Here is a 13,424-nt window from a genome sequence, read left to right on the forward strand (position 1 = left end):
TCTCCATTTCTTACTCTTTAAACACTCTTTAAACACACATACTTCAAGTACTAGAAAATCTTCATTCACTTTGATCATAAACTAGCTTCAAGAACACTTTGTTAACTCATCTACTCCTCTTTATCAAGGTAAGAATCATATATAAGCTTTGGTTCAATTCATATACTTATAACTATATTAATTCAAGATAGAAATCTTATTCGAACTTTTGTTCATTCTATGATTCTACTCCAAGGATTACAAGCCATCAAGGATATCTTTGATCACAAGATTATCATCTTATTTTCTAAGCAACTTTGTTCATTTAATTTGAGGTAGTCACCTTATTCATAATCTTTTTCGATTCATATCCATATAGCTATCTTATTATGAGTTTATAACTTGCAACAACAAGAACATAGTTTAGATTAATTCTAAACTTGTTCACAAACAAATTTAATCCTTCTAACTTGACTTTTAAAATACTTCAACACATGTATTATGACAGTATGTCAAGCTAACATAAGGATATAAAACTTGTAAACACGAAGAACACCTTAAAACTGAACATACGCCGTCATAGATCATCGGGGGCTGTTTTGGGTTTAATTTTAAAAACCTATCTTAAACTTTGAATTAAAAGATTTCCTTTTTTATATGAATATGAAATATATCCAAAATCCATGTTTAAACTCTAAGTGGAAGTATGTTTTTCAAAAGGGTCATCAAGATGTCGTTCTTACGACAGATATGACTATCTTCTCTTATTTGACACCTAAGCTGTATTTTTGACTATAAACTTATACTCTTTCTGTTAAGATTAATAATGTTGAGTTCGATATGAAACCATGGCAGCTCGAATCACTCAAAACGGATTTGTAAACAAGAAATTATGGGTAAAACAAAATTGGATATTTTTGCTTATTTTTAGCTACGGTTTTGATTAATAAAAATGGATGCTAACCTTATCCTAGCTAACTTACCTTGTATCCTACATGTATTTATATATGTCTTGTTTTCGAACTTATAGAAATACAATTTATAATAGTCGTGATTAAGTTCTACGACAATATATTATAGTCTTAATAAAGATCGTAAGACACCATATATATATATGACTTGATCACCGTGGATCCGTATACAGCGTTTTGACATATCATTTTGATTTCTTCTATATATATATATATATATTATTGGAATGAACTATAAGACACCATTGGCAGTAATTTCGAGTTAGCTGTGGGTCGAAGTGGATTCCAAAATATTATATATTTTGAGTTGTGATCGAGCCTGAGACATGTATACAATGGGTCGCGGATTGCTTCAGACAATATACATATTATGTGTCTTATTATATTAAGACAATATATTATAGTGTTAGTGAATTCTAACACAATATACGCATTTATATTTATATATATATTTATACTGTTGGACTATTGCACTATTGGACTACGAACGTTGGACTACTAACAATGGACAATTAAAATTATCACAAGTATCATAAGTATGGAATATTAATTATATATATATATATATCTTGACACAAGAATATTATTATTAGGTTCATGAAATTGTCAAAAGGCCAAGTCTTATCACCATCTATTCGGAAATCATCACAAGTGAGTTATAGTCCCATTTTTACTATCTAAATTATTTTGGGATGAGAATACATGCAAATTTATAAATGTTTTACAAAATAAGCACAAGTTCATGAAACTACATTCTACGACTGTTTTGTTATACTGGATATCTATACTTATTATTATTATGCTTGGTAACCTAAGAATTAGTGAAAAACACTAATTGACGCGAATCTTAAAGGTAGATCTACGGGCACCAACCACCCCCATTTTCGAATAGTGGAAATGCTTTAGTACTTCGAAGGGTTCTTGTCATACATTTGAATAGTGGAATGTATGATGCCAGATATCTTAAGTACTCTATGTTAAGGTCAGTTACCAGGCGACTCATCGTATGAATGATTTTTGCATTTAATTAAATGAAATCTTGTGGCTTATTAAATGTTATGATTATTATATAGAAATTAAACCTATGACTCACCAACATTTTTGTTGACGTTTTAAGCATGTTTATTCTCAGGTGAATATTAAAAATGCTTCCGCTGTCGTATGCCAACCCAAGGTCAAGATTTGGAGTCGGCATAATTGTTTATATTGTTTAAACTTGCATTCGGAGTATTTGTTGTAATATATTTGATCATATTGTAATGGGTTGTGTAAAAACTTATTTATTTGAGGAGATTGTCTTTGATAGATAATCTAAATTATGTCATTAAGACCTTTATTCAATAATAAAGGTTATGGTTGTTTTTAAAAACGAATGCAAGATTTGAAAAACGTCACATATAGAGGTCAAAACCGCGCAAAGAAATCAATTAATATGAAACGTTTATAATTTATATGAACGGGGCATTTCAGAACCCAATTTGGATCTCAAGTATTTGGTTACTTGAAGATGAGAGAAAAGATGAGAGAAAAGATGAGAGAGTAAGTGATGAGATTTAATGCACCCTTTCAAGAATGCATGTATGGGTTAAATAAAAAGCAAGAGTGTTTTTTTTCTCTTATCCATGTGGGTGTTCTTTTCTAGATTGCATGCATATACATATATAAAGTATATGTACATATTTTATCTAGATAATACTTACACTTGTGTAATTAAATACTAGTTAACTAATAAACTAGTTAATTAAACTAATCTCAAAACTTAATTAGTTTATTAAACCACTAATAAATGGTTAAGGTAGATAAAACAATTTACGATTGGCCTTTGTGTGTGACTGAATAGAATAAATGGACTGTGTGTTATTTAATTTGATGTGCATACCTTTAGAATATATCTACCACGGTCAAACCACGGTCGAACCGTTAGCCAACCCAAAAACACATTTCCAACAGACTCCCACTTGCACTAACATTAATAATATTGGCTAGTCTTAACGCCATGTGTAACAACTAGTATGTAAGTAACTAGAGGGAGGGGGGGGGGTGTGAATAGTTACTTAGTCGATTTTTTAAGATTTTAAAGAAAAACTTTGCATTTTCTTGGACTTAAACTTGATATAGTGTGACTTGAAATGTTTGTTCTTAAACAATACGTGTAACATATATATGTATATGAAATCAAAGAGATAAAGGAAGAGAGAACAAACACAACGTTATATAGTGGTTCAGGAAGATGTTAACTAATCTTCCTTAATCCACTCCCCAATTCTACGAATTGAGATTTTTCTTCACTGTGATACTTCAAACTCGCTGGAGTCTCCGGATACAACACTAGTACTTCGATAAGCCGCAACTTGTGAACTCTTACGTCCCTTTGAAGACTTCAAAAACACCTAAAGCTCATACCACAAGATCCAAATGTTCTAACCTAGTGAACACACAACTACCTTCTAAAACCCTTTAAGAAGATAGTTTACAAGTAAACTTACAACTTAAGCTTACAAGTACTCTTGCTAAAATCACTCTAAAAAGATTAAAATGAATTATAAGAATTATATCAGAGAATATAAGAACATATGAGTGCAAGAGGTGAGTCTATGATAAGGCTAAAAAGGAACATATATTTCATAGCAATATCCCTCCTAAATAATAGGTTTTCATATGTAATTGTATTATATTTTCATTGTAATTGTTTAAATAAATAAGTGCGAAGACAAAAGGCGAAAACGAAGATTTGAAGACACAAACGTCCAAAAAGTTCAAATGTACAAGATACAATTCAAAAGGTTCAATTTATTGATGAGAAACGTCTAAAAATGACAAGAGTACAAGTTACAAAATGCAAAATACAAGATATTAAATTGTACGCAAGGACGTTCGAAAATCCGGAACCGGGACATGAGTCAACTATCAACGCCCGACGCACCGGACCAAAAATTACAAGTCAACTATGCACAAGAATATAATATAATATTTAAATAATTATATAAATTATTTATATATTATATATATTTAAAAATTATGTCGACAAGCTATGAGACAAATGATCCTGAGCTGAATTTTCAAACTCCACGACTCGCGGAGTTTGAAGGCTTAAAACTCTACGACTCGCGGAGCTATCAGAAATCAGAAATTCCTATAAAAGGCACGAGCTTCTGCCGAGTTTTTTACACAAAAATCAATCTATCTCTCTGTATTAATATATAATATATATATATATATATATATATATATATATATATATATATATATATATATATATATATATTATAAATTAGTTTAGTTTTATATTAGATTAGTTTGGGTTATGTAAAGGTTATTTTTACGGGTTTTAAAGTCGGAGCTCTGTCCGTGTACCACTACGCGATAAATAATCAATGTAAGCTATGTTCTCCTTTTTAAATTAATGTCTCGTAACTAAGTTGTTATTATGCTTATTTGAACCGAAGTAATCATGATGTTGGGCTAAAATACTAAAATTGGGTAATTGGACTTTGTACCATAATTGGGGTTTGGACAAAAGAACGACACTTGTGAAAATTAGACTATGGGCTATTAATGGGCTTTATATTTGTTTAACTAAATGATAGTTTGTTAATTTTAATATAAAGATTTACAATTGGATGTACCCATAAATAACCATATACACTCGATCGGACACGATGGGCGGGATATTTATATGTACGAATAATCGTTCATTTAACCGGACACGGGAATGGATTAATAGTCTATGGAATTATTAAAACAGGGGTGAAATTATGTACAAGGACACTTGGCGTAATTGTTAACAAAGTATTAAACCTTGGATTACACACAGTCGATAACCTGGTGTAATTATTAAACAAAGTATTAAAACCTTGTTACAGTTTAAGTCCCCAATTAGTTGGAATATTTGACTTCGGATATAAGGATAATTTGACGAGGACACTCGCACTTTATATTTATGACTGATGGACCGTTATGGACAAAAACCAGATGGACTTATCAAATAATCCAGGACAAAGGACAATTAACCCATGGGAATAAACTAAAAATCAACACGTCAAACATCATGATTACGGAAGTTTAAATAAGCATAATATATTTTATTTCATTTTTCCTCGTACTTTTATTTATTGTCATTTTAATTATTGTTATTTATTTTATATTGTTATTTAAATATCGTCATTTACTATACGCTTCATTTAAAATATAAATCGACAAACCGGTCATTAAACGGTAAACCCCCTTTTATATATTAATATATATAATTATATATATTTTGTACAAATATAGTTGTTTAAAAATATAGTGTTAAATAAGCCCGCTCCCTGTGGAACGAACCGGACTTACTAAAAACTATACTACTCTACGATTAGGTACACTGCCTATAGTGTTGTAGCAAGGTTTAGGTATATCCCATTTGTAATTAAATAATTAAAACTTGTGTAATTTGTAACTTATTTCGTAGTAAAATATAGTACTATTTGGTACCCCCACGCTACGACATCAAGTTTTTGGCGCCGCTGCCGGGGAAGTCGGCGAAACTCTATATTTTTAATTTATTTTTGTATAAATATATATATTTTTAGAAAAACAATATAAAACTTAAGTTAAAAAAAAAAAAAACGTCAAATTTAAAACTGTACCAGAGTTGAATTTTGGAACCCCACGACTCGCGGAGTTTGCAGGCTTAAAATGCCGCAACTCGCGGAGCTGCTCTGACGCGCCTGCAGAAACCCTAAATTTGCATTTATTACGGAGTTTTAATTATTATTATTAATTATTTAGTATTTAGGGTTAATTAATTTAGTATTTAATTTAAGTTTTAATTAATTTGTAATAATTAATTAGTTTTATTTAAATTGTAAAATTAATAGTTTTATAAAATAAATAATATAAAAATAATATTTTTATAAAAATTGTACTTTTTATAACTTTTAGTATATTTTTATATTTTGTTCCTTTTTAATTGTTTTAGAGTATTTTTTGTATTTTTTTTATTTAGTTTTAAGATATAGTTTTTGCCATAATTATTTTTACTTCTAGATTTTTAGGCTTTGCCGTAAAATCCCTTAAGTGCTTTTTCTTTAGACTAAGATCTAGGTGCTTTAGAATTTTGCGACGCCTTTTTAAGTTTTAGTACCTTTTTAAGTTATTGCCATTTGGGATATAGTTTTACTTGTAAGCTTTAATATTTTTAGACGCAACTTTTAATTTTTTAGTTTTTAGTACCTTTTAAGTTAAGACGCGCTACTTTCTTTTTATTTCCAACCTTTTATTTTTCGACATTTTTCGACGCGCAATCTTTTTCTTTCTTATTTCTCGACACGCTAGTTTTTAGGACTTAGAATTTTCTCTATTTCTTCTCTATAATTTCTTTAAAATTTCAACAAAAATTATTTTAAGCGGTTAAATTGATAGACATCCAAATTTTCTGCTTCGTAGTAATAGTTGGATTTGTTAGTGGCTGAGTTGTGAGCTTCCGATTTAAAGGGTTCTGGCTCCCTGCTGCATCTTTTGGCTATTCGAAACGTGGGCAAAAGCAGAAAAGTCTATTAATTGGACAACTTATATAAGTTTTTCTATTTTTATAACTAATAGGATAATTAGTAAATGCACCACATTGTAGCTAAAATTTGGCCATCGCAATAAGATGAAAATTTTTGAAAACAAGGCTATGGAAACTCTTTTTGATATCCAAAATCAATTAAATCAATACTCTCAAACGGGTGTTGATGACAATTCGTTCGGTCAATCTTGGATCACGAATGACGAAACAATAACTGGTTGTGAAATCTGTGGAGATTATCACTCAACATGGGAATGTTATTATTACGTTCCTATGGAAAATTACGCACCCACGAAACCCGAATGGAATGATTATGAAGAATACAATTCAAATTGGGATTATTCCCAAGAATATTTCCAAACTCAACAACCAGTAGACGAGGAAAATTACGTGTCTGAAAATTTATTAGACAATATGAAAATCAAACTCGAAGAACTCAATGCTCAAAATGAACAAATGAGAGAGTTTGTAAACCGGCAAGCTGAAACTCTATCAGACTACAGACCTGTTGATCTGAGGAGTCGTGTGCAAGAAAATCTCATATCATCGAATTTTGATGAATTCGAGAGCTCCAAAATCACCAACTATCCCGATGATACTTTTTATTCAGTCTTACCAATTTCACAACATATCGACACATTAGCCTCAACCGACGAAATCATCGATCCATCAATGGATAAAGAAGAAGTAAGGGTGAAAAATTGGTACTCTTGGGAATACGATAACGTTGAAAATTTTACCCCCGAGGCCAAACCGAACTTCACCATTCCACAACCTTCCTACCCAATATTCTCAATAGACGAGTCATCCACCGGAAATGAACTACGAGCTGTAATAGATAATGACACCTCGAATTTCACCCAATTGGGTAATAGAGGTGAAAACTTTGATCCTGAGAATAAAAGGAAGGAAATATTAGGAATTGTCCACCCTATAGAAATAAGTATGTCGATGTATATTGATCCATTTGACCAAGAACCAGAAAAGAAACATATCCATTTACTAAAAGCTACACTTAAAAAAGAATTAGGTAGTGACGATCGGGTGGGTCTAAACTTTAAACCCATTTATATATTTTATACCACCCGAGATGTAAATAACTGGCTCACTATTTTAATTCGTGAAACTTATTCTACTGACTTCACATGTCGTCAGCTAAGTGTGGGGAAGTCTAACCCCACTTAACGTTAAATTAGGGGTTCGGGTTAGTGTATAACTCGTTAATAAACATGCATAATAAATTAGGGTAAAAAACGCATTTTTAAAGATTAGCAAACAGTTCAGAAAAGCAACCGTTTTTTAAGGAAAAAAAACATAGGTGATAAAACAAGAAGGAATCAACGATGAGGCGCGCCATCTATCATTCGACGAGCTTTGTAATTACAAACTGGGTATTTTTAATCACTTTTCTACACTAATCACCCTCATGAATTTATAATTATAGTCTGATTTCATGCAAATGAGGGCATTGCATGATCTCAAGTGTGGGGAAGGGTTATAAATTCTCTCGGGTTTGCACTTAGTTTATTTTCTAAATTTTGTGAAAATTTTAAAAAATTTCAACTAAATGAATTCAAAATTATGTTTATACATATTTATGAACGATGAAAACTAGGTGTTAATACCGAAATTATCGTTACCTCGGAAAGGACATAAATTGAGAAACATCCTAAAACGCTTGAATTCATTTAAAATGGAATAAAGGAGAATAAAAAGGCAAAGAAAGAAACTAAGTGTGGGGAGAATGTACCAAGTTATTCAATTAAAAACTATCTATCACATGTTTCTGTAAAGTTTATTGCAGGTGCTTTTGTTTTGGACTAAATTAACTGTTTTACCAGATTTACTGTAATGAAAGATGGATCTACACGATGAATCAATTCCATCATTTAAAGGAAGTAAAGTCTTCCGAAAAAGAAACGCGCTTCTTGATTTAGGTCAAGAAGTTGTCGTCCAGACCAGCTGTAGGTTGACAAAAAATCTAGAAAAGTCAACACTAAAATCAGCAGGAAATCCACGGACCTCAGCATCAAACAGGGTCGCCAAGTGGTCAGACTTATCCTAACCATGAGAGGATCTGTCTCGTAAAATGGGGAGGACACCGTGCAAATTAGCTTGATAAGACTAATGAATCAGACCCCCAGAAAGGATAATCTCCTTTTAAAGATTAAAAATCAGCTTTTAAGACTGATATTACTCAATCCTTGAGATTGACTTTAAAGATTGAGAATTACAAACTCATGGAATTCAATGATATCTAAACTCGAGCTTGAACGAGAAAATATTTTGATCAAAATTAAAACCGATTTGTTTTCTGAAAACCTATTTTCAATGCGTTCATTACCATTGAACGTAAAATCCTAGGAATTCACCTGGAATTTATTAGGTCACCTGAACCAAATCGGGTGTCAACCGTAAGAACGGTGGTTGCATAGCATGGTCGAAGACAGGACCTTGTGCCAGACCGAAAAATCATAGGATGATCTTTACTATTGCTCCTACAATGGATAGTACTAGCATCCGACACGTTTATAGACCATAATCAAAAGCATGTCAGGGAACATTGCCTTAACAGTTGCTTGTTCATCGCTTTCCTTTACAACCGGACGGTAGTTTACCGGACGGTAGTTTACCGAAAGGTAATATACGGAGCAAGTATACTGGACGTGTTGCTTTCCTAATACAAGGTTAGCAAGTGGGTGACACAAAACCATAAGTTTTGAGCTAAAATTTTCAAATCTGAAACCCACAAAACCCACAAAAATATTTTGCAACACCGGTGAAGGGTTATTCCGGAAAACTTATCTAGGGTAAAAGCTAGATTGAATTTTCAAAGATCAAATGTTTTCATAAAGATCCAATTTCCTTAAGGATCTACATTTTCATAGTCATGTGGGACTGTAAACCGCCTTTCAAATGTGCACTTTGCTTTGGAAACCGAAAGTAAATCGGCTATTTGATTGCAAGTGTCGTTGACCTAAACCCGAGGCAACTGTGGATGACACACCTACCTTTAACCATGGTTCTATCGTTACTATCATTGTTTATACCACCATATCAAAATCACTGATGTACAAAGTGTGATGAATAAAAAAGTGATTCATGTATGTTTTTATTTCAAGTTCTGTATTGCTTGAGGACAAGCAACGCTCAAGTGTAGGGATATTTGATAAGGCTAAAAAGGAACATATATTTCATAGCAATATCCCTCCTAAATAATAGGTTTTCATATGTAATTGTATTATATTTTCATTGTAATTGTTTAAATAAATAAGTGCGAAGACAAAAGGCGAAAACGAAGATTTGAAGACACAAACGTCCAAAAAGTTCAAATGTACAAGATACAATTCAAAAGGTTCAATTTATTGATGAGAAACGTCTAAAAATGACAAGAGTACAAGTTACAAAACGCAAAATACAAGATATTAAATTGTACGCAAGGACGTTCGAAAATCCGGAACCGGGACATGAGTCAACTATCAACGCCCGACGCAACGGACCAAAAATTACAAGTCAACTATGCACAAGAATATAATATAATATTTAAATAATTATATAAATTATTTATATATTATATATATTTAAAAATTATGTCGACAAGCTATGAGACAAATGATCCTGAGCTGAATTTTCAAACTCCACGACTCGCGGAGTTTGAAGGCTTAAAACTCTACGACTCGCGGAGCTATCAGAAATCAGAAATTCCTATAAAAGGCACGAGCTTCTGCCGAGTTTTTTACACAAAAATCAATCTATCTCTCTGTATTAATATATAATATATATATATATATATATATATATATATATATATATATATATATATATATATTATAAATTAGTTTAGTTTTATATTAGATTAGTTTGGGTTATGTAAAGGTTATTTTTACGGGTTTTAAAGTCGGAGCTCTGTCCGTGTACCACTACGCGATAAATAATCAATGTAAGCTATATTCTCCTTTTTAAATTAATGTCTCGTAACTAAGTTGTTATTATGCTTATTTGAACCGAAGTAATCATGATGTTGGGCTAAAATACTAAAATTGGGTAATTGGACTTTGTACCATAATTGGGGTTTGGACAAAAGAACGACACTTGTAAAAATTAGACTATGGGCTATTAATGGGCTTTATATTTGTTTAACTAAATGATAGTTTGTTAATTTTAATATAAAGATTTACAATTGGATGTACCCATAAATAACCATATACACTCGATCGGACACGATGGGCGGGATATTTATATGTACGAATAATCGTTCATTTAACCGGACACGGGAATGGATTAATAGTCTATGGAATTATTAAAACAGGGGTGAAATTATGTACAAGGACACTTGGCGTAATTGTTAACAAAGTATTAAACCTTGGATTACACACAGTCGATAACCTGGTGTAATTATTAAACAAAGTATTAAAACCTTGTTACAGTTTAAGTCCCCAATTAGTTGGAATATTTGACTTCGGACATAAGGATAATTTGACGAGGACACTCGCACTTTATATTTATGATTGATGGACCGTTATGGACAAAAACCAGATGGACTTATCAAATAATCCAGGACAAAGGACAATTAACCCATGGGAATAAACTAAAAATCAACACGTCAAACATCATGATTACGGAAGTTTAAATAAGCATAATATATTTTATTTCATTTTTCCTCGTACTTTTATTTATTGTCATTTTAATTATTGTTATTTATTTTATATTGTTATTTAAATATCGTCATTTACTATACGCTTCGTTTAAAATATAAATCGACAAACCGGTCATTAAACGGTAAACCCCCTTTTATATATTAATATATATAATTATATATATTTTGTACAAATATAGTTGTTTAAAAATATAGTGTTAAATAAGCCCGCTCCCTGTGGAACGAACCGGACTTACTAAAAACTATACTACTCTACGATTAGGTACACTGCCTATAGTGTTGTAGCAAGGTTTAGGTATATCCCATTTGTAATTAAATAATTAAAACTTGTGTAATTTGTAACTTATTTCGTAGTAAAATATAGTACTATTTCGTACCCCCACGCTACGACATCAGTCTACAAATGCTTCAAGGCTTGGCTTTTATAGGAAAGAGAAATCAGTCTGGAAGTTGTACGGCTCACTGCACGGTCGATCGTGGTTCGACCGTGTACCTTTGACATCTGATCATATAGACATTTTTGTCCTTTGAACTTTGTCATTTTCCCTTGTTGGATAGCTGCAACTAAAAGCCAATTATCTCTGAAGTCATCCCCATTACCCTTTTTGTTTTAGACATAAGTGTGGAAGTTGACATGTCCTCAAAAGAAGAAAGTCTTCAAGCTTTGACCATTTGTCATTGATGTCTTAATTGGGTAATTGCATATTTTTGTCTCTTGACAAAGCATTACCTTCCAAAACTTCATCAACTCTTCTTAATTACTGGACATTTTGTTAATGGAAGTATCTTGCTCTTTGGAACATTGTTACATCTCAGATGAACTAGTATTAAATCTAGTTGGAACTAACTTGGAGATTATTACAACAATTTACTAGTTCATAATAATAACACATATATAAAAATGATACATAAAAGTCATGGGAGAGCATCTCTTTTGTTGGGACTTTTAATGACTATCATTAGTATGTATTACGGAGTAAATGCCATTTTCTAATAAGACAAGAGTAAAACATTTTGTATTTGATCTTTTGTGAGCTTAAAATATCATTAAGATGTCATTAAGTGTGATTAGCAAAAATTAACATCTTTTGGTTCAAAACTCTTTTGAAATTAAAGAAGGCAACTATTATAAGTATGTTTAAGAAGATTTTGTAAATTATAGATGCATCAAAGTGGTCTAACTCAAAGTGGCTGAATTTGGTTATAGTGAAAACTGCAGTCGATCCACGGTCGGTCCTGAGGTTGACCGTAGATCAACAGTTTTGTAAAATGGGGCAACTGTTGGAACAGGACATCTACGGTCAGACCCGTGGTCGACCGTGGTGTAGTCGCATATCAGTTTTTACCAAGTTAATTATTTATGTATTGGTCTTTTGCTAGAGATAGTGTAGGCTTATGAACTCATGTCGTCTTACATGTGATTAAGCACTTATCTCTTTTGCGTCATCATCAAAACAAAGTGATTAACTTTTGAATATTATAATTGGATTCTTAACCAACATTCTCCCCCTTTTTGATGACGACAAACATATGGGTAAGGGTTTAGTTATGTAAGCCAACATAAGTGTTAACATCACTTACCATACACTTTCTCCCCCTTTTGCCGAAGCAAAAAAATTAGCTCCCCCTGGAACTAAGTGCTCCCTAGAGTAATGATCCTCCTTAAATTGTACATGCTTATCAATAGTATGGCTCCCCCTTGAACCAATATCGAAAGTAAAAGAGCGTCAAACATAATAAACATAACAAGTACATGACAATAATTAGTACATAGTAAGTTTTAATTCTAGGACAAGTGTTGTATCTACCCGCCCTTAAACTTAATCTTAACCAACATTTCTAAATTAAGGATAAATGCCATTGGTGCTAAATGCATCGGAGATAGTTGAACCTTCATAGTCAGAAGAGAGGATGATGACCGGATGTGCAACCCAATAGGTGAATGGAATTGTGGACACGGGTTGAGGAATTTGAGATGGGTTAATGGCATCAACAAATTGGAAAAATCGATTGAGATGGTTTGAGTATGGAAGAGGGAAAATTCCTAGCTGTCGAAGGTAACCCATTTTTCGAGTCATTAGATAAGCGAGATTTATGGGCTCATGAGTAAAAAGGGACCACATGATGACAACTTCGGTTCCCGAGACGTGAGTGGCAGTAGTTTCCTTACAGTAAACGTTGTTACAAATGACGCTCAAACGGAGTTGAAGATCATGGTATATTTCGTCGTCTTGAATACGAAAGCGTTGGTTGAGATTTCGAGGTACTC

Source organism: Rutidosis leptorrhynchoides, chromosome 2 (assembly GCF_046630445.1).
Source record: "Rutidosis leptorrhynchoides isolate AG116_Rl617_1_P2 chromosome 2, CSIRO_AGI_Rlap_v1, whole genome shotgun sequence".
NCBI classification, from domain to species: domain Eukaryota; kingdom Viridiplantae; phylum Streptophyta; class Magnoliopsida; order Asterales; family Asteraceae; genus Rutidosis; species Rutidosis leptorrhynchoides.